This window comes from Sebastes fasciatus, chromosome 20 (genome assembly GCF_043250625.1).
Source record: "Sebastes fasciatus isolate fSebFas1 chromosome 20, fSebFas1.pri, whole genome shotgun sequence".
Taxonomy (NCBI): Eukaryota; Metazoa; Chordata; class Actinopteri; order Perciformes; family Sebastidae; genus Sebastes; species Sebastes fasciatus.
The window spans coordinates 18,391,009-18,418,059 of NC_133814.1; the positions used below are offsets into that span (position 1 = coordinate 18,391,009).

General features: G+C 39.6%; 1 protein-coding gene across 1 annotated transcript in view; it reads left to right on the top strand.

The window, feature by feature from the left end:
• The first annotated feature begins 6,283 nt into the window (after nt 1-6,283).
• The window catches only part of LOC141758497 (cadherin-related family member 1a), a 120,675-nt gene continuing 99,907 nt past the window's right edge, over nt 6,284-27,051 (top strand). The window contains exons 1-2 of the mRNA XM_074619991.1: nt 6,284-6,373; nt 17,955-18,105. The gene's annotated coding sequence lies outside the window, so the exon portion shown is untranslated. The remainder of the gene's footprint in view (nt 6,374-17,954; nt 18,106-27,051) is intronic.

Genomic DNA, 27,051 nt, shown 5'->3' on the forward strand with positions numbered 1-27,051 from the left:
CTGTGATATTTATGTGTCATAAGTGTGATTGTCATGTCTCTTATGTATATGTTGTTAAAAAAAGTGAAAAATAAAGTTAAAAATGCAAACTTAAGGTCAACTTTCTTTTATTTTTAATTAACTTTACGATTATTTATTTATTTATTTGTTTATTTGTTTATTTATTTATTCATTTATTTATTTATGTCAAACTACTATGGTCAAGAACAAACTGTCATGCTGAATAAAACCAGACTAATTACAACTGGTAGTAGATAGAAGTAAACATTATTGCATTGACCACCTCACACCCAAATGAGGTTTAAAACATTTCTCATAACAAATCTCAGAATGTCTAAATATCACTCCTATATTTGTCATTTAAAAGTATTTTGTTTTGCAAATACATGAAAAAGTTTTCCGCGATGACACAACTCTATTTAAAACTTTGTTGGTTTGTTTTCATGCTTGTAGCTTTTTACTGTACTCTCAAACAGTATAACATTAGTTTGAGGATGTCTGTTACCTTTAATGATACCGACAGACAAGCATCTCCATATGGAGTGATATACAGTACAGCGTGTTCACCACTATAGCAACCTATTAATGCCCTCTCCCTCTGAGAAAGAGAGATTTGAGGAGCTATAATTGGTTCTCCTCACATGTATCCTCCCCAGTGTGCACCCTGCTCTCTCCACAGGGAGCACTTTGATGATAACTTGCCGCATTACACGCTAACTTTTCGACAATGGCTACACGCTCTATCTTTATCGCCCCGACTCCTAATGGCTATCTTGAAGTGCTGCCTCTGGCAATCCGGTCGCAAATAAATAGAAGCTGACACAGTAATTTACTCAAATCTTCTCTACAGTTTTGCCCCGTTCTCCCTCCAGAGATTACCCCTGTAACAACAATTATTTCAAATGTCATTGATTCCTGCCTGCAGGGCGCAGACAAAACGAACATAAAGTCTTTTCACATGGTCAGAATTAAAATATTTAGGGGTTTTCCGAGAACAGAAAGGGTCTCGTGAGGTGGATGACAAATGTAAGCATTGCTTGGTTGTGTTTGTGTTCTGGATCAGACATAAAATCAGCTGTTTTCTTCACCAAATGACTATTAACCTTTATCTAATAGGGGCAATGGCTCTCATTTAGAGAGAAGACCCAGCGGAGGACATATAATTCCCTTTCAGTGGAGTCTTGTCAGCTCAGTGCACTAAACAAGATGAACACATGGCCATAGTGCTGCCTTCTAGTTGAACAATCCTGCCCAAGACGTGGGATTTCATATTTCTACCTGAGATCTTTTAAAAAATATTGAAATTATCCTGTTAACATCAAACAGCTGAGACTTTTATTGTGATAGGATTAAGATCAGTTCATATTTATATGTATTTTAAGTTCCCAGCCTTGTATTTGCATGGTGTTTTGTGAGCGTATGTGTGTTTCTAGTAGGTAGGGGGGGTCAGGAAAACGTTTGTGGCTCATTTCCTTGTTTCATGTTGTTGTGCAAGGCACAGCTCAGTGGAGGGAATCCTAACATGTCACAGTGTCATGCCAGTGTCCCTGACTGGTTCTACATGACCTCTCTCACCCTCTGCTCTCCTCTCCACGGACTCTGCTTGGCCAGACACACCAGCAGATAATGTAATAAAGATATTTCTGCTCCAATAGGAAATAAAGAAAGTGTCCTTGTGTGACCGCCCGGTATTGAACTGTGCTCCTCTATGAACCTGCAGCTCACCTGCTGAACAGTGTGATCGTGGTTCATGTACAAGATAGTGGGGTACATGATGTGCTCATAGTGAAATAAAATACAGTATTTAGAGAATGTATATCTTCATTATTTCAACTATAGGAAATGTTTAGAATTGTTTAATTAGCATGTGGCTACTGAATCCAGTCATACTAATAGGCAGAGAGCAGCCATCTAACTAAAATGGAAGAAGTCTCTGTATGTTTGTCCTTCGATTTTCTCAACAACCGTTCATCCGATCGACTTCTCATTTGGCGGGTGTGTTGCTGGGGACCCAAGGAAGTGCAGTGTCAAGTGTGAACTTGTTTAGATGAGCGGTTCTCAAAGAAACACCAGCAACATCAACTGCCAAGCAGCAGTCGGACCGTTCCGAACTGGCACGTTTTGAACGCAAACTAGTTTTTATAAGTAAAGCATTATACAATCTAAATGTATCCATGTGAAACAGCATCATCTTTAGATTTTACAGAAATATTCTAGATCGATTTGTTTATGTCATTTGGTTTAATTTGCAAGACTTATTATGAATCAGTTAATGTCAAATAAAGGTCAGACTAACAAGAATTTGGCAGCTGATTACATGTAAATGGCGTGGCTTTATAGGGCACTGAGATCATGTCGTCTGAATTTTTACTTGGAATTTTGTGGGCTTTGAGAAGTAAAAAAGGTTTTGACCTTTTCCAGACTCTTTCCCCTCTCCATGCAGCTTATGGAAGTAGGTGAGGTTGTGCCAGAAATCCCTATTTTGTGTGTTTCAGCAACCTGGGGAGACTTAAAGTGCCACAAATTAAAACACATTTTGGGGCTTTAATATGCTGATTCCAGTATTTTAAACTCAGTATATTTAACTGCTTTTAGGCCTGTAGATAAATAAATAATTCTATTTCTGGTGGTGTGAAGAAGGCTTTGATGATTTTAGACGATCATGTTGGGAAATAAATGAATAAATAAAATATGAAAAATATACAGGGACAGGACAACGACTTCATGACCTCATGAAATGCTACCAGCTACGATCCTGTTTCATCTAGATACAGTACGTATGTATGTATGAAATTTAGTGAAGATGGGAGGAAATTTGTAGGAACAAAAGAAAAAAAAACAAGTAGGGCTGCTGCCTCTTAGTCGATTAATCGACTAATCGGTCGTTTTGGTTTTAGTCGACTAAGATTTCTTTAGTCGATTAGTCGTTTTTTATGCTTTTTTCATGCTCAATGACTTATTTCCAAGAAACCTCTGAGCACATCTCTGGTAAACACAAGATTTAAAGTGGTGCTTTTGTGCGATTCTTTTTGCAGATCTGTTGATTGAATCAACTAACAAAATGGTATGAGTGCTAGTTGACCTTCTTTGGTCGAGGACATCCATAAAATCAAATTTTCCAGGGAAAAATTGCCTCTACTTCTCATGTTATTATGAACCAAAAATAAATTATTCCTTCTCCCATAACCTCACCAAATATCAACATATCCTAAGTAACTTTATTGTCAAACAACATAACAAATACGATCAAAAGCATAACCTGATATCACAAGAGGAAATGATAAACAGTCCTCATTTTGCATGTTAAGCAAAACATAAAACGCCATCATGTTATATCAAATCCCTCATTTTACACCATCATCAACACCATCACGAACCTCTCTGGACGTTCTTTATTCGGTGTTCATGTCGCGAATACGACCTGCTGCTGTATATGATGATCAGTTTTAGATGAAGCGGTCTAACAACCTCTCTATGATTATTATCCCTTATAGCTATTGTCTATCAAACACCACATTCGGCTGTGATGAGCCCTGAAGCACCCAGAACTGTCCCAGATTGCTCAATAGTCAGCTTCTGGCCCAGTTTGTTGATTAGTTAGCCTCTTTCACATAAATACTCACTCACACAGACAGACACACAAATGAGAATTGCACCCATGGGACACAATGATTCTATCATACTTTAGCTAAACATAGACTGGGAATTAGTTGACTGGATAATCAATTTGACGGAGTGCCTCGGCAATAAGTGAGTGAAATGCACAGACAGTGCACGTCGGATAAGCCTGTGTAAGTCTAACATTTGTCACACAGATCACACGTGTAATCTGCATGAAGAAAGAGCCTGGAAAGTTTTGAATTATATATATATATATACTAACCATTTCCCCCCTAGAACCTGAACAGATCTAATATTTGTCTTTGTGCAGAAAAAAAAAGATCACACTGGTTTGCCTGAAGCCCATGAAGACTTTAGTTCATCCTATTTTGCTTTGACTATTGATTATTTTGTTGTGAAACGTCCATGATGTAAAAATGATCCCAATAAAAGTTCTCAGAGAAAATCAATGTGTGTTAACTGTGCTGTAATAGTCTATACATGTCAAGCCAAATAATATTTTGGGGAGGAAAAAATCTGTAGGCATCGTGTCAGCATTTTAACGGCAAAGCAGATAAGCACTAAACACCTCTAAAAGTAAATGACTTCTGAATAATTACTACCTATAACCTCTGCTCTCAAGGGAGCAATTCAGTGAGCCCAGATGGCCACCAAAATAGGATTTAGGTGCCAAATTGACAACATTACTCACACAGGGATTATCAATTACCTAAATATCAATTTCAGTGTAATCTCGCTGAAAAGGAAGGTGTCTTGGAGGAGGTGTCGCTGACTATGGTGAATGCAAGCTAGGGGACTCTGACATTTTTATGATGATTATCTTTCTGCAGCCTTATATTTCACAGTGACATTATGGCAGTTTATCACTATGTAGCCTATGTTTCCTTGTGTAGCTATACAACGTTACATATGAACAACTTTATACAGCAGTGGTGGAAAAAGTACTCAGATCATGTATTTATAGTGAGTAAAGGTAACAATACCACAGTGTAGAAATACACTGTTACAAGTAAAAGTCATACATTCAAAATTGTTTTTAAGTAAAAGTACAAGCATTGGCATCAAAATAGACTTTAAGTACCAAAAGTAAAAGTACTCATTATGCAGAATTGCCCATTTCAGGATAATGTATATCATTGGATTATAGTTATTGATGCATTAATGTGTGCATCACTTTAATGTTGAAGCTGGTAAAGGTGGGGCTAATATGAACTACTTTAGGCTACTTTATCTGGGTAGTTTGTGAATATCTTCCCGAGGATCAAGAACGTTTTTTTTATCTTAATCTATAATATTACAATTTATTTGTTGCTTATATGTTGTATTATTAATCTGAATCTGCAAAGTAACACAAATAACTAAAGTTATCAAATAAATGCAGTTGTAGAAGTAGCCTATAGTACAGTAGCAGAAAATGGAATTAGATAGATAGATAAATAGATAGATAGATAGATAGATAGATATTAACTTTATTGATCCCGAGGGAAATTCAAGTTTCCAGCATCACAGTTCCATAGTGCAAAACATGTTAGTAAAAAGGCAGTAAAAAAGTTAGTAGTGCAAAGTACAAAGTAGAAAAAAATATACCAGATATAAAAATACAAGGAGATGAAGAAAAACTGTTAAAACTGAATATAGTGCAGGGTAACAGCTGTGATACACAACTATTAAAAAACTGAATGTAGTGCAGAAGAGACTGTTAAAAATGAGTATAATGCTCAAGTAAAGTAGAAGTATCTCAAAATTGTACTTGAGTAAAAGTACTTTCCAACAACCTAGCAGTGTGGCATCTTATACTAATAATCCATCACATTATTATCAGTCTGTTGACTGGTTGTGATTGGCCTTGACAGACAGGTGTGGAGAGGAGACGAAAGTCCCGCCCACAAAGAATCTGATTGGACGAGCTGCCTTCCAGCTAGCCAATCAATGCAAAGCACCACTACAGCTACGCACGTACACAACGAATGTCAATTACGCACAACGTGGCGCACGTTTCTCTTGGTAAATAAATGGGTAAATATCTTGTTACAAGGTCAGTGTATATTTTAATAGTAGTCTTAAAACAGAAGCCTAGTTTGAGCTAGATAAAAACTGAACTGTCTACCTGCAAAATATGTATTAACTTCACCTGCCAGATGGTTTATTATCGCGAGAGTTCCAGCTGCTGTGTGCAAGGTAAAAGATGTTTGGAGACATTGCTAGAAATTCCAGAAAGTGTCACATATGAGCAATGCAAGGCTATATTTTGAGTAATATAAACCTGTGAATGTGAAATACATTTGACTGTGCAATATATCCTTTGATGCAATATACACCTCAAGTGCAACTACCTTTGTTTACTTTTTATTTATTACATCTACCCTACCTATTTTACAAGTGCAATTACCTCTGTTTACATTTCATCTATTTTTATATTTTATACTTCTAGTGTAACACTTCTGTTTATATTTATTTATTACATCTACTTTACCTGTTTTATTTGCTTCATAACTGTGTGTGTGTTTTACCTGTTATATGTTTTATCTGCCTCGTTTAGTCTTGTCAAGTATTTGTTTTAAAGCACTGACCAGAAGTGGCAACTGTGAATCTCGTTGTATTTAAGCTTTCTATTCTATTCTAAAATGTATTTTTTTTTGTTTTAGGTTTTGAAAGACAGCCAAATACAAGTGGCTTCAGGGAGGATTGAGCTGCTATGCAAACTGCCCATAGAGGACCTGCCTCCTGCCTGACAAGATTCTACCAACTTCAGGTATGTACATGATATAAACTGTATGCATATGCACTTTTTAAGTTGTTTTATTACAGTATAGAAAAGGCTGCAACACACTAGGAATATGACATGTTATTCATCACGAAATGAAACATTTCTGGTCAGGATGATATGATGCAAAGATGATACGATAACCAGCTGGCCAAATAAGAAACAATACATATTGACTTACTCATTCACAAGAATAATAGACATCCTGTACAATGTATTGCAATCTGGTACAGCAGCCCTGCTTTAAATCCTACTTTTTGCAAAGCTTAAAATATCCAATATTTTTGGAGACTGTCGGAAAAAGTGTTCACCGATTTGTGGTCGTTTTGGGGGCCATCAGTTTGTGATGGTTTATTTACCCCACTTTCACTGCATGAAGTGAAGCAGTTTCATAGACATTTATTTATATTAACATGGCTAAACAGCATTTATTTATCCACATAAAGCGGGTGTGTAAATACTGTTACATCCACCTGAGAGATGATGATGATTGCTAAGAAGCCAATAGGTATATAAATAGAATACTGTTTAGATGCTTTCATTACTCCCAACATCTTGATAATTTTTATCCGGCAGGTTTTTACGTGAAACCCTTCACCTTACATGTTATTAATTCTCCATCAAATCTGTAAAAAGTTTGGATGCATGTAGTTAAGCACTCAGGCAATGTAAATGAAACGTTTCAGTAAGTTTCTGTGACAGTGATATATAATACATAGATCATCTTCACTTATTTTGAATTGCTAATTAATCAACATTATTTATTCAGGGGAAAAAAGCAAACTTTGTAATTAGCAAATGGCCTGATCTGTTGCAGCACACTCAGCAAGAATTAGGAACTTTGAATTTGATCTGGAAGTCTGAATAACTCATTAGCATTATGATTTAGTAAATGTTACACAAAGCCAGGCAAAAACAGTGCTGCTAATGCTTGACGTGTGGATGATTATATTAGTCAGTAAATTAACAGACAAATTAATCTCTGGGCAAATAATTCCATAATGTGGTGTGTATGAACACAGGCTCCTCTGTGTTTCCAGGAGAGGCATGTTTACATTCAATAATTACTGACACTAGATAGCTTTGTTATGCGTTTTGGTGACATTACGTTTAATGCAAAGATTAACTTGTACTGACAGGCACGCGTTACTTTCTATTTGACGGGATAAAACAAACAATCAGTCAGTTTTTCATAAAAGAAAAGAAGCAAAAATATGTGTTTTCTTTTGTGGATGAGGCTCAAAAAGACAGAAATTTGGTCTAGTTTTCAAGCTGGACTGGTGCTTTTGTAGCAGGCAGTGAGTGAGCACATTAATCTAATGCATCAGCAGGTCCACATTTGTTTTAATGCAAACTGAAGAGAAGAAACGCACCGCATCTCAAGGGAGAAGAAGCTTAAAATTTCCGTCTAATGGTAATAGATGATAATGTTAATGAGTTGTCCAAACATAACAAATGGAATGAATTACTGCCTTAGAACCAAGTCTGTTTCATTAAAATACAATAAAAAGGAAAGATTAGTTTTATATGGGAAATAACTTTCCTCTTTTGCGTTATTGATGAGAGTAAGGGGAACATATCAAGGTTGGCTTGAGCCTCTGGTCAATATTGGTAACATATTGCTACTGTATGGCGTAGTCATTTCTCTCGGATGCTCATGTGACATTAAGCTAAATCGAATTATTATCATGACTGCTGACCCCTCAATAGGCAACGTGATTCAACGCTGGTCAAAGTTTAAAGTTTCAGTGATCTGTTTTTAGGAGGCAAGATTATCTAAAGTGAGCATTTGAAAGCAAGAGGTGACTGAAATACAGTAGATCATTTCGTGGTCAAAACCATACACTTCCATCTGTCTTGATGATCTTATTCCCCAAGTAATGTTCCTCCACGTTAATAAATTTTGCGGCGGGCCTGTGTTCATAGTAGTCAGGAACACTGGGATTATGTGCTGAGGCTACTCTCTCTCCGAGACGACCTTGCCTGTGTAACAGTACTGTTAGCCCTCGGCCTCGAGCAGTCAAACACACACTCAATCACCTCCTGTAACCCTTGCAGTCAACGGCAGACTGTCGCAGGCCGTTTGCTACAATCTCAATTTGTATTTCGTCTCAGACTGTGATGACTTGACAGAGAAAAATAAGAGGATTTGTCTTGATCTTCAACTCTCCCTTGAGGAAGTAAGTCTTCACCTTGAAGTTTAGCAACTGCACGGTTACCTGCCTCCGACCGAATGTGTCCCTTCATCCGTTACGATTTTACAAACAGTTGGACAAGTACAATTATCCACAATCATTTAACTTATATGGAATCTGTTTTCTCTAAAGGTGATACGTCAGGAATTCAGTGTGTTTAGATATATTTTCACTGTAAACTCAATGCATGTTTTCTAAGATAATATACAATACTTCCTAATAGGGTTGTTAATACACATTTTAATGACATTTTTAGAAATATAACTTACCGTCAGAGTATTTTGCCTATCTGAAATCAATACTGTACATGTCTTCACCACAGTCTGGTACAGTCTTCCCAGGATCTTATCTACTTATATGGGAAAAGCAAATAAAAACCGTGCATCACAAAATAACTCAGCATTTAAATTAGCAACTAAAAGGAAAATGATTACTTTCATTATTAATTAATCTGCCGAATATTTTCCCAATTAATTGATTAATCGTGTAGTCTATGAAATGTCAGAAAATAGGATAAAATGGCCATCATATTTTCTCAGAGCCCAAGATGACCTCTTCAGATTGTTGTCTTGTTTTGTCCAAACAAGAATCTAAAACTCAACTATTTCAGTTTACAATGATATACAGGTTTAAAGTTTTTTCAGGGATCAGGAGCTTACTTGCCTGAAGTATATCTGTACTTGCCCCTAAACAATTTTTTTAATTTATTGGCGGTTACCAAATAACAAATAACAAAGTTAATTGTCATGTTTAATCCTTATTTAAGTAAATTAATCTGGAGTTCTGCCCATATCCTCTAACGCCACCCAACTAAACTCCTGTTTCAAGGATAATTGAAATGCTCGCTTGTACTTCAGCTCGTAAACTTTGTCTTTATCCGCTGCCATTTTTTCGTGAGTGCCTGATCGGTACTGCTCATGTGCAACTCTCAGCAGAGACTCTTTAACTATTTGTTAGCTACTTCCATCATCAGCTCCAGAAAAAAATGTGTTTAATTCTATTTTTACCACTTGGCAGATTGGCGACGTGAGTTGCTGGATTTACTAGCCCGACTTGGCATTTTACTTGCCCCGGGCAAGCGGGCAATTCTTATTGTTGAGCCTTGATTAACTTATAGTAATATATAATATAATATAGTGGTGGAAAAACTACAAATACTCTCCTATGAAAAGTTGGAACTGAATATTTGGCATTTTTCCATTAAAAATTACGAATATCAGAATATTAGATTCATTTTTTGTTGCTCAACTAACTGGTTGATTTCCGCTCTAATTTCAATATCTTTACATAATCTCTGTTTTGTAAGTTAAATCAGTGTTGACTTTTTAAGTTGGCCGCACTTAGCTTTACAGTCATAGCAGCAGCCTCAAATGGCGCAGGAGTCCTCTGCCAAGCCTGCATCAGTAAACACTGCAAGCCTCTAACGGTGATGCACTGTAATGGCTCAGTCTTGAGCCTGGCCAGAACATCGCACGAGGTGCTAAACAGCAACTGGCTATAAATATAAGTGGTGAGCACTGCCAGTTGCACTCTTGCGGCTGAAATGAGCCCGATGATGGGAGCTTGAGAAAGAAAGGGGATATCAGTGGTCACTAAATCATTCTGTAATCAGCTCTCTATGCAGGATCATCCATGCATGTTGAACGCCCCATTCTGGAAGGCTCCAGCAACAGAACGCTCCAGCTGACCCCATCTGTACCCCATCTCGTTTTGCATTATCCCTAACCCATAAAAGTCCCATGCAGCACAAAAGAGTTAATGATTCCCTTTGTTTTGTTGCGGGGAACAGAACCAAAGCAAATGACAACAACAAATCCATCAAACTTAGCAGCAGTGAGCACATCAGCAGTTTTTGCCAGCCCACCAGAGGCCTAAAATGCACATATTGCACGCTGGCCCCCCAAGCAGGAGGCGGCCCTGGGACTCGCCAGCCCCTTGGTGGCCAGAGAGGACTTGATAAATGACTGGAGCAAACTTCTCTGTCACCAGTGAGGGAGGAGTCCCCCACAGTAAGCTACATCATCCTAACAGCATTATTCTTTTCATGCCCGTTGTCGATACGGCGTCCTGTGATTGGCGTCACGCTTTGCACAGGTTAATTGGAATCCTGAACTGGAAAACAGCGGGGGAAAAGTGCAAATATCGTCGCCCAGAGAATCACCATACGAAGACCGTGAATATATGTGTGTGTCGATTCCAATCCATGACAAAGACATGAAACGTTAACAATGTTGAAGTGCAATCCTTACAGATATTCTAAACAGGAGCACGTTCCTAATCTTTTAATTTATATTTTCTAAAGAGCCGTTAATTGACAGTACATAATAACAAGAAACCAAGAGATTTTCCATTTTTTGTAACGGGCGTTTATAGAGATAAAAGGTCTTGTTTAATATGAAAGCAACATTTATCAGAGCACTTGGGGATGCTGTAGAGCTCACTTTCCCAAGATGCAGTGTACTATTGAGGTCCATTACTGGATTGGATAAAAAGGTAACTCAATCACCGCATGTCTCCGGCCACATAAATAGCATATACTCAGACCAGAGGGCACGCATATGTTCAGTGACCTATGGCATAAACACGACAAGAGCAACACCTTGATAAAGTAGCTTAACGTGATGGAAAACCACAGTGAGATCTACAGTTTCTAGCTTCTAACTTTCACCAAAATTACAGTAAACAATAACGCATTAGTAAATGTGAATGTGAGCCGCTTTATCAAGGTTATGTGCAGATTCTTTAGCCACACGTCAAGATGTCGGACAAACGCAGGGCCATTACACTGGAATGGACAGCTTTCCTCATCAGGGCAAATAGAGGACAATGTCAGATGGCCTTATTGATAAGTTAATGAGGCACAAAACACTTCCTGGAAGACCCATCCACCACCCAGCCCACAACCATCTCCTCAAATCATTGATTTACACATTATTCACATTGCCGTGTTTACATTGCAGAAATAGTCTAGGTAATTAAACAAGTTAACTTAACCATTTCCTTTCCTCCTGATGCACAATCATCCTAGCTGACATATGTTTGCTGTATTGTGCCGTCGACGTTACGAGCAGCAGGGAAAATCCCTAATGAGACCCGAAATACTTGTTTCATGTTTGAGCAGTAATGTAAATTACTTTTCCTTTTGGAACCAGGCGCACGAGAATCACGAGAATCACCGAGACAGCAGATCAAGAGTAAAATGAAGTATGCAAATGTAATCATATTTATCAGAGAATGCTTATGGCAGAAAGCTATTCATTTCTCCGCTGCTTCTTGACACTTTAACATATGCATCACCTGCTTCGCGCAAATGATTATTTTTGTGTTTTCCATCTCCGTTGACAGAGCATTATTTTCTTTTCCATTGCGTCTTGTTATTTTTCTAAACTTTCTCTGTCTGAAGAGTGTAATGGCCTCTGATTGAAATTTCATTCTGAAAAAAAAAAAAACTAAGTGAAATACATGTTGTGTATTTAATGGGAAAAATAATTGCACGTCAGATGAAACAAAGCATGACGCATAGTAACCAGGAAGAGTGACTGAAAACACAAGTCAGCAAAGAGGTCAGGCTGCTCACTCTCTCATTTGCTGCAATTACTCGCTACACTCATTCATTTACTCACCCCATCACTCTCTCACCTGACTCATCTATTGCTCACACACTCACTGATTTAGCTTTCCATAACACAATTTGACAGATCCCTATAATACAGTAAAACAGTTTACATCAATGAAGTACTTCAGAACTGGTGAAATATGAGTTTTCATTTCTTAAGGCCCTTACACACCAGGGGTGTTTTTTTGTGTGCGATAAATTTGCACGTCAGTATATTTTTCGAACTGTTGTTTGTCATGAGTACTTTCACAAAGAACGTGAATACTACGCGGCGAAAAAGCAACGTAATTTTTTTTCAGAACAAGGTTGATTTTTCTGAGCTTTTGCACCGCAAATAAAGGCATCAACCAATCACGTTGTGAACGGGTTGAGTTGCGCCTATATTTATGAAACGACAACACGGAGGCTCCGTAGTCTGAACCAGGGCGGCAAACTTTTATTACTCCTTTCAACCTCGACAAAGGCAGCACATACCTGATCCACTCCTTTCGTTATTACCTTTCACAATAAAAGCCCTAGACGTATTGATACCCAGACGTCAAGTATCGATCTTTTATTATATAAACTATTAACCTCTTAACAATCTGGTCGCTATTTTGTCTTCCGGAGGTTGTAGTGGGCTCAGTCTTAAAGCTAGAGTGAAAGTATCATATGAAACTAGAAAACCCAAGGTACCAACCATGTCGGGAAGAATGCTAAATAATGCTCAAAAGTTAGTCAATTTTGGCGAGGAAAAACTGCCATGGCCATTTTCAAAGGGGTCCCTTGACCTCTGATCTCAAGATATGTGAATTAAAAACTCTGAGATGAACAGAGTGAAAACTGTACCTTATTAGATAAAACAGATGTTTACAAACTGTATAATTTACAGTTGCAAAAAGGTAATAAATCGCAATATATCTTATCGCAATACTCAGCATATCGCAAAATGTTTAAAATCGCAATAAGATCGTATCGTGACTTAAGTATAAGTCCAACTGTTTCTTTAGTAATATCTTATCATGGGGCCTTCTTGTGATTTCCACCCCTACTAATGCTATTTTAATTGTAAGGAGGTTCAAGTTTCAACATATCACTTTTCAAATATGATTGGTAAAATCTATTACAGTTAATGGCAAATCATATTGGCTATATGTTTATTTATGTAGTTGCTGCTCTTACCTTTTAATATCTTAAAACACAAGTGACCTAGTGTCTTTCAAAACTTTTTCTGCCTTCTTGTCTGACAAACTATTCTTCCCTTTCAATCGCCACAAAACACAATCATCTCAACAACAGCAATACTGCCAACCAAGGAACAGAAACTACTGACTATTTAAAGAGCCTCCAGATGACACAATATGTTAATTTGCATTGCATTATAGGCTACAGTCCTTACACTTAGCAGAAGGAGGCCAGCTTTGTGCTACGTTTGAGAAGCGCTGTGATCATCAGACCTGATTGTAGTAAATCAGCATCAGATGGGCACATTATGGCCGAATATATACCATACCACCATATCTGTTACTATTACCACTAAAACATCTGTAAATCTAGTGAGATATACTTTGCAAAACTACAGTTCAAGAAATACAACTTGGGTGTATATATGCCCTAACTGTTTTGTTCTGACCAGGATTCTATGTAACTGTGATTATGCCTATTTCACTTTTTCAGTTTTGTGTTTATGGGGTTTTGCCTCTCCAGCATTAGCAGCACTATACTGTATATGTAAATATGGAAACTTATTCAATCCGTGTCAGAAAAGTACTATTGTAATTACCATTTGTAGTGGTGCAACGGGTCAACAAGCCCATGGTTTCGGTTTTTATTATGTTTTTTGGGTCACAGTTTCGGTTTGTTTTACAGATTAGGGAGAAGAATAACCATTTCCAATGTGTTTGACTTCCAAAATATATAAATAGATTGATTGATTAATAGTAATGAATGATATTTCTATATTATATGAAGCCATAACACTGATCTTTTAAAGAAATAAGGCAGGCTACTTACTGGTCAAGTAGGCCTGTGTTCAGATAATTGCCTCTTCTATGTCTCTGACACCTCATCAAATAATTAGATGGTTCTGTATTTAATAGTGGTGCAACGGTTCAACGACCCCACGGTTCAGTTTGTACGTCATTGAACGGTTCGTTTTTTTTATGGTTTGGTTTGGCATCCCTAGTAATTTGGTCACTACTGTACCATGGAGCGATAGGCACTGCATCATCATCATCATCATGGATGTGATAAAGTCATTCTTTTTCTCACTCAAAATACGCAAATATCTCTAATTGTAGAGCAATATTACATTATTACAATTAGAATATTATACCTTACAACAGTTGATAAGGTGTAATATTGATAAGCAGCGTTATCCTCTTCAGTCATGAAGGTGACCTCTGCAGAATTGTGAAATCCCACTGACATGCAGAGCTCTCTCTCTCTTTCTCTCTCCCTCTCTCTCCCTCTGTCAAAGCACAGTTGCTGCATTTGAATGAATAAAAAGCAACGTTTCCTGTAAAGACTGTCTGTCTGTGCGACTACTGTACAGGAGTGCTATTTCAATTCATCCCCGGAGCAGCCCACAGGAATTGAGCCCCATATTGAGCTCACTCCTGGGCTCTGAGAGTGGTCAGGAAGATTGATTCCTGGGCTAGATCACCGCTCACTGAAGACTGAAGTGCACTCTGGTTTGAGCACTTGTATCACATGACCTTGTAGGTTTGAGAAGAAATAAAATATGAAAAATAATGTGAAGATAGAATGTGGTTCTCTTAAGGTATTCATAGATCTGGTCATTCATAATTATCGTCCATCATAATAGAACAGCAGGCTATCATATCTTCTCTATGTATAGTGTAACGACCTGTGGGTTATTGCAGGGACAGTATGGTGGTGATCACTGCATCTGCCAAAGTGCCTCTAACCTTTTGAGTATCACTTATAATTAGCGGGGAGAAGACATGCAAAAAATACCAGATGGTAACATTATTTGATAGTCTCCCAAAATGACGACCACGGTCCTTTAATTCTTGTGATAGTTTTAATTAAAATGGCTTGTCAAAACGACAATTTACGCTAAATTGATGCTATGCATGATGCTATTAATACAATGTCGCTGACATTCCTATTAATTACCCCGACTAGTTGATATCACACACATCTTCATTATCGACGTAAAGATGAAGATTGCCTTAACTGTTAGAGGACTGGAGATGATGCATTCATCTAATGTCCATTCGATGTGAGTATTAGCTCATTTTGAGGCTGGCGCAAGTCATAAATGATGTACTTTACCTGTCATAGCTGATATTTGTGTTTTCTTGTTCATTTTTTTTTGCGTCTCTTGCTCTGTGACCTGAGAAATGGCACCAACAATGACAAGCTTGACAGGGAAAATTGTGGACAAAACAGGCCTCTATTTGGTTAACCAAGCAGCAAATATGTCTGATGATGCAGTTCATTCACTTCATGTCGTACAACGATCAAACGGAGCAAATTATTTGGATCGACTATTGAAAATCTTCACATCTTGTCAGTACGACAGTAGTTCAGAATACAGTTCACACTATGATGCTAACTGAACTGAAGAGGAAATGCAACTAACGTGCTAACTTCAAGCCAAATACTGGCTGAATTTTATTTATTTATTTATTTTTTGTTTATTTTTATTTCTGAATGCTAACCTAGAATTATCATAAAGATGATTAGGGTTGTAAGAAAATATCGAAAATATAGAATATTGCGATATTACATTTTGTGATACTGTATTGATTCTAAAAAACACTATAGATTTTTAATTAATAGTTTACATGCACTGATTAACTCAGTCAATACTTTATTTCATTTGCAAAGATATGCACCCTCTCAGTGTACTGTGTCCTCTCAAAGTAGTGCTATTGATGCCTTCAAATGGGGTCGTATTTACCGTATTCCCCTCTGTTATGGTGTTCACGACCTTGTAAGTGGAAAATTTCTGAAAGCTCAGAGTTTATGACGTTTTCAAAAATGGTGGAGGCCATGGAAGTACATTTTTTCGGTGCATTATAAGTTAATATATTGTAATTTTAGTCGTGTATTGTTTTTCTTCGTAATTTTATAATGGGTCTGAGGAAAATGTTTGTATTCCCAACGGCCTCATCTTCTCCCTCTGTCATTATACCTTTGCATTTACTGCATTATTTTACCCGCTTGCTAAATTGTTAGCCTCTGTGGCTTCTAGACGCCGACAGTAACGTTAATATCGCCGTTGCTTAGCAGCGGTGTTCTCACAACTTAACAACTTGAACGCCAAGCTACATGTACATGACTTCCCATGTTGTAAACACGAGCTCACGAGTTTCATTTAAAGGCACCATATGATGTTACAGGGACTAGGATTCATGCAAATGCAGATTTCACTGTTCTGATTGCATAAAAAGGTAACTTTTGTTACTCCGATTTTATGCATATGGTGGTGTATTCTTTATATTATGACAGTTTTCCTAAAATTAGATTAAAAAAATCGCAGTATATCGCTTTGCTTTGCAATATATTGAATCATAACCCCTGCATCGTGATACGTATCTCATCGCCAGATTCTTGCCAATACACAGCCCTAAAGATAGAATCTGTATAATCTATAGTTTAACAGTCTGTTAAATCATTTTCACAACACTATATCAATAACCTACAAAAACAATAAGATTGCTCAATATATTTTTGGCATACTTTGTAAGCAGATATAAGGCATGGCTGAACATTCTCCACTAGAATGGCTATTGATCAACAATATATATATAAAAAAATGTTAGTTAGGCTGCAGCAGTGTGTTGTGTGAGCTCCCAGGTTGCGGTAAGTGAACAGTTCAGTCAGGTCTGTCTGGTTCATCTGTTTTTCTCCTGTGACAGGGTAGTCATCTTCATTCCCTTTGTCCTTACTTTGGAGCAGGAGGTAATATATAAAGGTCTGTGGTGTCTCCCTCACCTCTCCACTTGTCCTCCTGGACTGAATAATGTCTGAAGCTTCAGTCTTGGCTTGATATGATGAGTTATATCCCGGTTTCAGAGAAGTGGGCATTTCATTTTTTTTGGTAATGTAGACATTTTATGATGCGGTCATGTATGATTCCATCCCATTGGCTTCGAGGTTTTATTGGCGGATAAAAAGTGTGTCCTATTCAACATTGTCTATTAGGTGTATTAACTATATTCTATGTCATATTATTCACAAGTTAGAGTAATTTTTAGAATATTTTATATATCTTGTGAAAGCACGTAGCAGCAGTCCGGATGGTCAGTTTCTATATTTCCTAAACATAATAAGGCAAACCACATACTATATTTGATAGTAGTAGTGCATGTTAATTGTCCATAGTTTACGACTGTTTGTCCACACTGTTATCCTTTGTTTTATGGCGCCAACCACAGTGAGCTCAAAGTCAAACTCAATATGATGAGGTATTAGCCTCCGCCACCATTTCACTCAGACGTGTCAAGGTCAGGTCACTGTGGGATTGTCTCCAACCCCCAGCGGCCGCAGCCACACATCTTCCCTCTGTTGGGGACGCACATTATTTGTGTTCACCTCATCACTGCTCAGATGGGCTGTGCAGAGATAATAATGCCTCCTTTAACCTTCTAAATGATTACAATTGTAGGAAAAACAACTGCTTTTTGCTGCCACTGCCACAGCGACTAGATTTTCATTTGACTCTGTCACAAGAGGTAGCAGTTTGTTGTCCTGGTTCATGAGCAACATGGGTATTTATACAGACATGTTTTGTTATGTTTTATAGGTGCTCCATCCTGCGGTGAGCCTCCAATGATGAACCCACCCACCTGCCTGATGAACTTGTACTTCAGAGCAATGAGACCTCCAGTTTTCTGCCATGGTGTTTACTCTGAGGCTGCCAAAGGAGGAAAGAGAGGGGATCCATTTGTCCCAAGGTGAGACACTCTCTGCAACACCCCGATGTTAAATAAACACTCCCAGACCTCTGGCCAGCTCACTCCAGCCACTAGAATACCATTGGTGTGTCTAGATGATGGAGGGCTATTGTTATCTATCGCCTCTGCACTCTGCTGAGAGGCCAAGGAGAAGGCTGGCCACAGCGGCGCGTTACATATAGACTCGCCCACTCGCATTAAGTTATATTCGTTGGCCCTAAATAAAAATAGAAAAGCAGATTTTCAGACACTTTCTTAGAATAACATCTGATTGAAGAGGGAAACAGGGAGAGAGAGATGGGGGGGAAAAAAAATTAGAGCGCAGCTCAGCGTGTGTTTCATCACCTGCAAAGCCAATGAGGGAGAGCGTCTCCGCGTCAACAACTGTAAAGCGTATCCCAGCTTCTGCTGCGGCTGCCATCTCTGCTGCACGCTACACTAACCAAGAATGTGTATTTCTGCAGATGATTAAATCAATACCATTTTGACAAGACTTGTTGGAACATGCCTCTTTATTTTACGCAATTCCTTCCCTTTCGTCAGGGAGCATTTATCAACCTGCCGGGGCGCTGTCACCTAATGGAGATTGTTCTTTAGTCTGCACTTGATAGAAGGGAACGATTATGATGCATGTCGATAGTTTACAGAGATATTGACACAGGAACAAAAGAGCAGACCCTTGCGGCTGATAGCCTTTTCCCTCAAAGCACCTTGGTCATGTTTCAAACGCGTCTTTTTACCTTCAACATACCTCTCCCATGATGATTTCCTTTGTTTTAGTGGTCAATTAAGGTCCGGAGGCCCCATATAGCTGCAGTTTGTGAGGGGACTCCAGTGTTCCCTTGTATTTACTTTTCGACACAAGCCAGGCATTCGTTCTTCTGTCATCTTTAGGCCTTCCTCCACACAAAAAAATCTGTCACCTTTAGAAATGCCTTTTGGTCTGGCACACAAGGAGTTAATAATAAAACCAGCCCAGGGTGTGACAACAGGCCCTGAATATAATAAGCTTGAAGGAGACAGGAATGAGAAAAGGTGCATATAAAAAGAGGGAGGAGAGTCGGGAAAACAAATGATGAGCCCTACCTATAAATTCTTCATCTGCATTGGTTGATTGGAATGGCTTGACTGTGCGCTCAGCTGTGACTTAACAACTAATCCGGTTTGTAAGTTATTATTTATCTTCGGGAAAGTTTGTCAAACTTGGGTTTTGATTTTCCACCCTGATTTCCCTCTTGTGGCTCGCTCTCGCACATGCTCCCCACATAATTTATGACTGCCTCTGGTCTTGATGACAGATTATTAAAAGTAGAATTAGTTTTTTGCGCGAGATTTCTCCACTGGGAATTGAGAAGGCAGTGCTCTCCGCGGAAGGTCTCTTACGAGGTCTCCATTACTAATAGAAGTTTTTTTCTCTGATGGGGGGCAAGGAGACTAATGATTTGAATTTACTGTGGCAGCCGTCACGTGGTCTGGAAGGCATCAGTCGAACAGACAAGAGGTTAACTTCCTCCCCGTGGAGAGGTTTATTGGATTGTTTAGCAGCAGAAGGATAATGTTTTTGTCATAGACTGCTGCGGCAAAACAGCGGTGTGGCAGAGAGACGGGGAGAAGAGAAATGAAGGGAGGAAGGACACAGAGAGAAGGGGTCCAGGGATGGATAGAGGGGGCAGAGAGGAGAAAGGGATGAAATAGAGAAAACAGCATGATCGCAGCACAGCGAGCACAGGCGAAAAGCAAGTTATTTCTAATATAGGTGGACAGATACTATAAAGCACGTTGATAGCATACCATTCCTCTACAGCTCTTACATGTGCTCAGGAGGAAACACACTCCCATTCAGCGGCGTGCACAAAACATAAGTACACACCACATTCAGCCTCACTCACACACAGACAAAAAGAGAGATGTTAGTTCCTTTCACCTGATGGCCGTTTGGAGCTTGTACTCCCAGCATGCCTCGGCAGTATGGGTACCAGAGGGGAGTCACAGCGCAGCTGAGAGCCTCGGCTTAATCTTATGCATCATTAAGCACTCAGCGGCAAGCCAGCGCTGTTCATATACATCATCCACGCTTAATAAACATAATGATGACATAAGATGTAATTCTAGATGAATTTTCATTTTATAGGGAAATGGAGAATTCCTGTAGAAAGGAAAGAAAAAAAAGTAAATTATCTGGGAAGTACAAAATAAATTATGTTTTTTTTCCCACTTAGATGAATGTAGGTGTTTGGTGCATCTGAGTTGGGGATCGTGTGTTATAGGCTGGATGTGGTGTTTGATGGTGGCGGTGAGGGTTTTTGGTGATGGTGTGGCAGGTGTGGTTGGATGAGAGGCGGGGTTGTGTGCGGAGGGGGGAGTCGGAGAAAAAATGGGGGTGGCTATTGTGAAACGTCTGCAATTTTTAATTCCTAATCGCGGGGCATGATGGACAGGCTGAGACACCCCAGAGTGTGGAGCTCATCCATCATGGGAAGAGGAAACCGGAGAGAGCGGGGAGATGGGAGATGTAAAATTTTCAGATGGAGTTACCTTACAGGGGGGGGAGAGGGAAAATAGATTCCCGATAAAAGGGAAGGATGTGGGAGTGAAAGGGCAGCGGGTACTGTGGGAGGGCATCACGGGCCTGAGATTGCTTCATGTCTCCCTGCTGGGACTCCGGGGTAGCTCGGCCTGGAAATGAGTTCCGCTTTCAGGGACTGTACCAGACATTGAATCACCCTGAGAATCACCCTCGCTGCACTTGTCTCCAGCAGACGTAAAGTGGTGATGACCTGGCAATGGTAAAGTGAATACCAATGGGATATAATCAAGCAAGGAAACAGCTCAAACGCAAGGAATATAAATGCAAAAGGATTCTCTGCTTTAAATTGTCTCCGTAGCCTCCGTTTGTAAACCAACAACAAATAAATAAATCCTCGAGCAGACGCCGCGGAGGTCACTTTCACATTGTTTGACAACTTTATCCACTAAATGAGTCTTGTCGTCGCCGCCTGATTGTTTCCTTTTTCAAGTTTTTTCGCAAACTGTTTGTGTCCTGATAGCAGAGAGCACCCCGAGAGTGTGTGAACTGTACATCAAACATGATAATGTCTCATTATGTCTGAGAATTAATTAGCTTCAGTGTGTCGAGGTCCTGGTTGCCTGCCTTTTTTTGAGGCGTAATGCGAGTTTTAGACCTCAGCAAGTTTGGAGCCAGTGGACCGTACGAGCCAGTATGCCAGTGGGTGAGCCAAGTCTCTCAATGCAGGGATCATTACCACCTCTCTTTCTCTCTGTCGTTCTGATTCTCGCTCCCTCGCTTTACTCTTTATTTTCTTTTTCCTCCCTTATGTGAAGCCTCCTTTTTTACATGTATTATCTAGGGCTGTCAATTAAAATATTTAATCGCGATCAATCGCACATTTTTTATCTGTTCAAAATGTACAAGGGGAGATGTTAAAGGGAGATTTGTCAAGTATTTAATACTCCTATCAACATGGGAGTGGGATATATGCTTGCTTTATGCAAACATATTTATATATTTATTATTGGAAATCAATTAACAACACAAAACTATGACAAATATTGTCCAGAAACCTTCACAGGTACTGCATTTAGCATAAAGAAATATGCTGAAATCATGCAAACTCAAGCCCAACAGGCAACAACAGCTGTCAGTGTGTCAGTGTGCTGACTTGACTATGACTTGCCCCAAATTGCATGTGATTATCATAAAGTGGTCAGAGGTCAGAGGTCAAGGGACCCCTTTGAAAATGGCCATCACAGTTTTTCCTCACCAAAATTTAGCGAAAGTTCAGAGCGTTATTTAACCTCCTTTCCGACAAGCTAGTATGACATAGTTGGTAACAATGGATTCCTTAGGTTTTATAGTTTCATATGATGATAGTATCTTCACTCTAGCTTTAAAACTGAGCCCACTACAACCTAAAAATTTCAAGTTGCTTTAATGTGTTAAAGAAATTAGTGGCGTTAAAACAAATTTGCGTTATTATCGCGTTAACTTTGATAGCCCTAGTATTATCTAAACACGTTCTTTATCAGACAAAATCCAGTCATGTGGAAATTAAATACAATATACAGTGTATCCACAAGTCACTTATAAGGTTGAGCCTATTGTGATGTCATCTTGTTGATAATTAGTTACCCATAATCCCCCTCACTCTCCTTTCTAGAAAAAACAGAACAGTAATAGGCCGAGAACAGTGACAGGATCAGAGAAATGGGCTTTTAACTAACATGCAAAGTGATGAATGGATTGACCACAATGTAGACTAATGGAGCCGTGGAACTAATTAGGCCGTGCAGAGCTGTGCTTAAATGTAAATGGATTGAGCTGGATGAAACGTAGGAACAGCTGAGAGAATGATGAGGTCCTTCGCTCGGGGGGTCAATCAATGGCCAAGCAAATGCAATCTTTGGGCGTCTGTGAGGTCGTTTTATCTGTTAGAATCCAGGTATTGTTGCATGTATGCAGAACGTCTGTATGTCTTATACGCAGCTCCTCCGTGTCAGTAATACACGTGGCCGACTGCATGACTTTGCAGAAAAGCTGTAATAAATCTCTAATCATTCTCGTCCCCGGCGCCCAGCTCTCAGACCCCGCAGCTTGGCACCTACCACATGTTTGCCGCCGTGCCCTCTGACTTTGCGGTCCGTGTAGACCGTTTCTGTTGGCCGCGCCTCAAATCTGCTGCTTTCAACCTCAAGAAATTTGCCGCAAAGATAATTAATGCGCTGGGCTGCGACGCGTAACCCCGGGGTTGCGCTCCTCCTCGCATCGAGCTGTGTTCCCTGCGTTCGTTCAGTCTTTTATGGCCACGCTGTGACCTTGTAAACATCTGTGGAGTGAAGTAAGTGACGGCAGTTTACAGACTTGGCACATGCATTTCTCCGTGTGTGTATTTGTCTTTGCCTGCTATGCATCCTAGTGCAGTCTTGTGCAGCAATTATTTTGCTTCCTAAGCTAGGAGACCACATGGGTGAGAAGAGCAATAACATCCCCTCTGATGCCTACCGGTTGCTGGGATGCAGTTCGTGCCCTCCGTTTGGCTCTGTAGGCGCCGCACATCCCCAGAATTAATGCGTGCAGAAATGCAAATAACCCGCCCCAGTAAAAGTTGACATTGCCTCCTCTGATAAATTTTTCTGCTGAGGTAAGAGACAATTTAATGCAGAATTAGAAGTCACTCTCCGCCACCATTTACATCCTTAATTAGCTGTAATTTCTCTGCACCCATTAGAGAGAGGGAGAGAGAGAGAGAGGGAGAGAGAGAGAGAGGACACAATAGAAGAGGAAGAGGTTAAGATGAGAGCGTGTTGCTATCCCCGGTGCCAGGCTGGTGGTGTGTGTCTGTTTGTGTCACCAGTGTTGTGTATCAGCGTGTCCTCCCCGGCTAACGTTGCCGTTGGTGATTGATACACGTCTTGCTCAGTCACCAGCCATTGGCACTGGGGTGGATGTAAACACTGATTAGAGGGAGGAAATGAGGCCCTCACTTTGTCCTCTGTGTCAGGGAGCACTGCGGTGGCTGTCTCTGTTTGTCTAGTTCTTTCCACCTGAGCACGTTTCAGAGGACACCGTTAGCTACGCTTTATAGCCATTATTTAGATAGCGACACAACGGGATGCTCCTTTTGCTCTTTGACTGACATGCCCAGCCATGTGCTCAGCAATTCAACTCCCTGCATCGGACAAAAGTGGCTGCAAGTTTGCACAAAAATGATGACGTGTCAGTTTGTATGAAGGAGAAGTTGGACACTGTTGATTTGATAGGAATACACAAGTGGCAAGCAGTAATTTAACTTTCTGTTAATTTAGTGTAAAGTTTCTTTTGTATTGTTTTCGCAATTTATTAATTTTGCAACTTATTTACTGTTGGTTATATTTGAGTAAAAACCAGACAGATTCTTGATTTTTCCAATATGCTAAAATGCACACAAGCTGTATGGTGTGCTTCACGTTACTGGTTATATATCGGGATATTTATCATACTGTTTTACCTGTAATGTTACAATACATGCAAATCATGAAACCGGATACTTTCCCCATTTTATGAAATTATGACAAACCATTCAATTTGGACAACAAATCAGCTTCAACTACTTTGGTGGCGCCTTATCAGGGAAAAGAACAGCACAGAAAAAGAGTGCCGCGCCGAAAACATTTTTCTTTCTTTGCCAGGAAAAATGAACTGTCAACATTTAATGATAGATATTTGCATTGTGATACAAATCGTGTCCTTGGCCCTAAACATAAGATATAGATCCATTTATAATGAATTCAGATAAAGTGTCCCTTTTTGCATTCTCGCTCTAATGGATTTGCGGAGCCCAGCGTCAGTGACCCTGGTGCAATCGACAAAAACCTGCGCCAGTGGATGATCAAGACAGACATCTATCATTTCCTCTCACACCTTCTAAGACGTCGCTGATACAAATGTATTTTTTTCCCCCCGACTAAATGTATGTGTAACTTCTGCAAGCTGGCTGACTTTTTTTCATGGTGTTGTGAGAATGTGAGGAAGAAAAGGGGGCAAAAAGACATTAGATTTTTTTTTTTTCCATCATTAAGCTGTGTCTGGGAGATGATGTGCTAGCCGTATGTGGTCCAGGGGAAGTATTTATAGCCCTGCTGGAATCTTGCTGTGCTGCGTTGATAGCAGAGATAATGGGAGAGAATGGGACGCAGCGAACTGTTCTAATGACACCAACAAGACAAGAGAACAGCGAGGATAAATAAATGTTAGCCATTTTCTCTCGCACATCATTTGCATTTTTTCTTGTTAAGGTCACTTATAGACTCAGACAATAACAACGAGGGGAAAAAAAGGCTCGTGCTGAATATAAAATCAGAAATAACAAAAACCGCACTACTTAGTATGCAAGTAATTGATTTTATTTCCTAATAGTGTGACATTCAGTTAAAGATAGTGCCGCTTTTTAATTTTTAGCCGCTTTAATTCCCGTGTAGCTGCTTGAGTGGGTTTCCTTGTGAAATAGGGGGAATACAAACAAGATTTCACTTCATTACACAGGAACAAACTGTACAGAAATTGCACTTACTTATGGAAATGACTGTTAAACACGCGCCGGCATTACGTGCTCTGCCTGTGCCGAAAATGCTGGAAACATTAAACCATGAGCATATGAGTACAGACAGTGAGCCAGTGAGGAGGACCAATTACCAAGGACTGAGTTTGAGGAGCGCTGTTCCCAGGGATGATCAAAAGGGACAACTGATTAAAGAAATACATTGACCTTAAAATGGGCCTAATTTAATCAGCCACTGTTTCTGACCGCGGAAACACACCCTTAATGATAAACTGACTTTCCTTCTTTCCACTGTACCACCTAACTCAGATAGCATTCTGACAGATCTGGCGGAGCGGCCGAGGAAAATAACTTTCATTTCATACTTCTGACAACAACGGTAGTGGCAGTAACTTTGTGACAGAGCGAGTCATTAGTGTAACCTCTGGGCCCCGTTTTGCAGCCGCAAGGTAATGAGAGACAAACAGCACGGTCAGCAGTAGGCATAAGTGCTGAGGTTTATGGGCAGTGTGTTGTGTCCCAGGTTAACACTGATGCCACCATTTAGAGCTCTGTGTTTTAGCACCCGCCTGCTAATTGAGATGACAAAGGCCATAACAATGACATTGTTGGCCAAACGGCCCTCTCTAGACCCGCGTCTGGCTCCAGTCAAGGACGTCCAGCCGGCTGTAAGTGCAACCTTGGAATTTAAGATGCTGCCCGGGACCTTATGTGTATCTCGAAAACAATTAGCATGGCTCAGGTGGGCCGGCACACATTCTCAGACCGTTTTAAGTGCCAGAACTGCACCGCTTGTTTTGTTTGTTTTACTTAAAGTCACATAAACCACATCCTCCACGCGCAACAATAGCACATAAACGGCTCTGGAAAAAAAAGGGAGAGCAACTGGAATGGACATTGTGTTGTTGTTTCAAAAATCAAGTGAGATTACCTTATTTGTCATTTATGCTTCACATTACACGCTGAGGCAGCCTTGTAAATAGGCTGCTGCTGTAATATGAAACAACATCAATTGACACCCCATAAAACATATATAACGTGTTAACAAGAGATATAAACAAGGCCAGCTGTTGAATTATCTTTGACTGTCCTAAAACTGTGCTTGTGATCAATTAAGGCTCAGTCTCACAATTTCACATTGAAAACAGGATGTCTTCTGTTACCAATCTAATAATAGTAATGCATATGGCGAGTGTTTTTGATTAACATAATGGAAAAATAGCCCACGTAATTTATCTTCTAAGTCCGAGGGAGAGAGAGCCAGATTGGAGCCCGAGGACTCAATCCACCTCAACATATGCTGCCATTGTAAGTCTCTGAATGTGGAGCATCTCGAGCCTCGTTCCCATGATATTTATCGAAAAACATTTGACTTTATGAGCTGCATACTTAATGAATGCCTATCGATGCCGCGGCTCGGCAGATGAGGCTATAATTCTACATATAAGTATCGCAATCACACGTGGGTCTGTAATGTTGTTTCTAATTGTGATCTATTCTAATTTCTGTTTGTCAGTCCTGGGTAAAACACCGGTCTGCACCACCATTTACTTTGTTAATTATAGAAAGCTATTATAGAAGGATATATGAGCTGTGTAGTCATTTATTTCCTGTTAAGGTTAATATTTTCTTTTTCTGCCCTTAACAGATTTTATCATGTACAATAAAAGAGACAGAAATCCTGATCTGTACGGTTGACAGCTGGTCAACACAATAAAGCGTTTTTTCTACCATTGAGTAGGGCTGTGTACTGGCAAGAATCTGGCGATACGATACGTATCATGGTAAAGGGGTAACGATGCGATATATTGCGATAGTTTCAAATCTAATTTTAGGAAAACTGTCACAGTATAAAGACACACTACCATATGTATAAAATCTGATTTAAAAA